We start from the raw sequence: 3,885 nt of genomic DNA on the forward strand, positions 1-3,885 counted from the left end.
TATATTTAATATCGATTATTAACATTAAGACCTGAAGAGCAGACAGAGCGGGATGAAAGAGCCCCGCCGCCCCCTCCTTGATTTTTTCTCTTCCCTAATCCGGAGTTATAGTCGCCGATAAATCTCCCCTTCAAACTGCCCGGGGCCACAATAAAAATCACTTTAGTGCCTCGGCTCCCATATGGTGACCATATCGCTAAAAGGAAAAAGTAATATAAATTATATAATATACACATATAATGCTTCATTTCTTCCTCTATACCTCTTCGTAGGAGATTTGTGTCTTCAGGCAAGTTTTTTTCAATACTCTCATTAGATATACATACACACACATAGGCATTTTACAACAAATAAAGATTTGGTTTTCTTTTTACATCGTTTAAGTCCTGTATCATTAGCCACAATATAATAATATATATCCTTCTCCCCTCTACATGACAAAGGGATGAGACACGGCAATGATATGATTGTGTACGCTATAATCGACCATTACCACGCTATCGATGTATTTAGTTGTTTACGGAATCAGTGTCTGCTTTGGTTATATATATGAGTTAATAATTGATTTTTATGACTAAGATGATTTAGAAAACAATGTTACATCATATTTTATTATTCCTCATATCATTTAATGCAATAATTAAGAATAATCGATTCAATAGTTGAGATAGCCCATTAGTAAGGCAATGGATTACTAACTAAAAGGATCCGGGTTGGAATCCAGCTGTGGCATAAAATTATTATTTGTTATATATAGCCGTTGAGTCAGCCCTGTGGGTTCAGGAACCCTTCGGGGTCCATCCAGCCTCATAAGGTGGGTACCCTTAATTGTTTAAAAATCTGAGAGCATAGCGTGATTCTGACCAAATCACCTCCTTGCACAACCGTTGTCCAGTAACCTTACAAAGTAATGCATCCCTGATCCCGGTACAGATTTAATTTTTTTAATTCAACACATTTTAAATGTTTTCCTGATTTAATTTTTTTTTTTACTAAGCGCTACTTTTTTTTTTTTTAATTTATTTAATGTGATTTGCAACTGTACAAATAATAAATACAATAAGTAAATATGTTGTATGTTTCATAAACACTTGAAAATCTTGGGAAGGAACCACCCATCGGTGGTACTTCAAGCATTAATTTAAATTAGAAGGTCCCGTGACCATCTTCTTTTCAGACGCCTCGGAGGAAGCGCTACTTTTAGTAGGATATTATGTCACTTTGTTTTCTCTCGCAGCCCAGTATAATTTTTCATTTTAAATTTATTTTCACCCTGATGCAAGGGAGTACCCTGGATGAAAACAAGGGAAAGGGGATGAGCAAGCCATGGTCGCCCATATTGTGACATTTCAACACGGAAAAGGTGAGTGAAACCGAAATATAAGGACAATTATATATAATTAAAGCAGTGTTTTTTATTATCGTTTGTAGCCAAGCGAGGTATAGTGCCAATTTTGAATGGCCCGTGGGTGTCGACTTTGTGGTAAAATGAAAACTTGACCGCCCATGGTTAGAACAGGGTGGTTACCTGTAGATAACCATCCCGTATGTCCGACATGACTAGGTAGAGGGTTATAAAATATGAAATTATCTAAAAATATTTTATAAAATGTAACATGGCTTAAGCATATACATAACACACTGTTATTTTTATGTTACTGTTAATGTTACATAGTAGATATGTTGGTGAATCAGCTATGCCTATACGATGGAAGTGGTTTGGCTATTCTCTCAACTTTGGAACTTTAGTAAGTTTGCCGAGGATACGTGAATTTTTTGATGGGTGTGTTTTTTACCTTTATAGTACAAAAAAGATGACCTAAATCACACTTTTGAAATATTAGCTTAAAACGGGAAAAGGAAACTTTAAGACAGTAAAATCGATCAACAGGGAGTAGGGTGGTCGATGTACGATATGTATGTCACAATCTCACAAGAGGAGATCATAACACAAAAAAGGGAATTTTTCCCGCCAGACCCGCCCAAATAAGACCCCCGGGGAGCGACGGTCCTATATCACTTTTGAAATATTTGCTTAAAAAGGGAAGTGGAAACTTTAAGATAGTTAAATCGAGCAATATTTAAAAAGCGGCTGAAATTGAAAAACGGCAATACTTTCCATTAAGATGAAGACAGTTTTAGTTTTTTAAATTAATTAACTGTAACTTATTTTATGATAATTACTACAGCTGCAGGTCCTTCAGGTGCTACCTCACACACACACGCAGCCGGCTGTCAACAGCCAATTAAAACCCCTAACCCAATTAAGAGCAGAGAAGTAAGCTGAGGCACAGAGTACAGAGGTGGGGCTGGTTCACTAACAGCCGTGTGATTGAGGTGTGGGTCTGTACGTGCCTCTTCAACCAGCTATCGACATATATCCATGTAAAAAACCTATCTCTGCCCGTGGAATAATAAATGGACATGGCAGCCGTGAGAGCCCTCTGACCTTAACTTAATGTACTTGCAGTTCTCATGATTAAAGGGCGCGTTAAAAATGTGTTTCCGTTTCATAGATCATAGAATTGATGAACATCATCGCTGAACCGAATTGATAGAGTATGGTATGGTGTGTACAGTATTGTTTTAGTTTTAATTGTATTATATTTCTCACGCGAAATCAATATTTTAAATCATAGAGTGTGCGAAGCCACTCTTTTCCAGAATTAGACCATAATGATCTATTTATAACAAGGAATTCTTATGTCTATGGTTTTTTATTTAAAAGAGAAATGACAACAGGTATCTCTTCACGGGAAGAAAAGTTTTTTTTTTTAATAATTTATTTATTGTTATTTACTACTGTATACACATATATACAACAAGTAAATTTGCTGTAGGTGACATAGTGACATGATAAAAACATGTGGAGAATCTACCCACTGATAGAACTCCAAAAACATTTATAGAGGAGAAGATCTCGAGGTCATCTTCTTTTCAGACGCCTAGGAGGATTATTAGGTAATGAAGGAGAGCCAGGTTAGAAACGAGTGAATTTGGGTGGTTGAGAAGTTTATTATGGAAGGAACGGTATCTGGTTCTGGCCAAATCGGCAACAAATAGAACATTGAGGTCCTGATGGATGACTTGATTTGTGACAAAGTAAGGAGCATTAAGGATTTTGGACTGTAAGGATTGGATTCTGGAGGAATTTGGTGGTTTAGTGGAGCCCCAAAGCTCAACTCTGTATGTCCAGATAGGCCTTATAATAGTCATGTAGATCAGTCTTTTGTAATGGATTGGCAATTTAGACCGTTTGTCTAGTAAATGTAAGAAAAGATTTAAGACAGTTAAATCGAGTAATACTTAAAAAGTGGCTAAAATCAGAAAAAGGAGTGAAACCTGCCTCTACCACCCTTACTTATCTCACCTTGAAAACAGACACTTAAAGCAAGTATGTTGGTCGATGTACATGTCACAATCTCATAAGAGGAAATCATAACAAACATTAGAAACCCCGTTTTAGCGACGGTTCTGTACCACTTTAGAAACATTTACTTTTACGTCCAATAGTTCTCGAAATATAGCCTTTTAAAAAGCAACATTTCATAAAAATGTACTGAAATATCAGTAGTTAGTTAATTTATTTTGAGATATCTATATGTCAGGAACATTGTGACGTACAGATGTCTATCAGCAATCAAATTAAACCTAGTTTAATGAGCTATAAAGTGGTATATGACTTTTACTTTCCTAGGAATTATAGTTTTTATGATATTAAAATAAATGGATTTATAGTTGTTCGGACAATAAGTTTGAATTTATGAAAAACTTTATTTCATAAACCATCGGACGTACAGATGTCTGCCAGCGCTCAAATTAAAGCTAGTTAAATTTACTACAAAATAGTTAATTATATTTATCTTTGTAGGAGTAGTAGTTTTT

Source organism: Halyomorpha halys, unplaced genomic scaffold, assembly GCF_000696795.3.
Source record: "Halyomorpha halys isolate HHAL.00 unplaced genomic scaffold, Hhal_1.1 Scaffold2363.1, whole genome shotgun sequence".
NCBI lineage: Eukaryota > Metazoa > Arthropoda > Insecta > Hemiptera > Pentatomidae > Halyomorpha > Halyomorpha halys.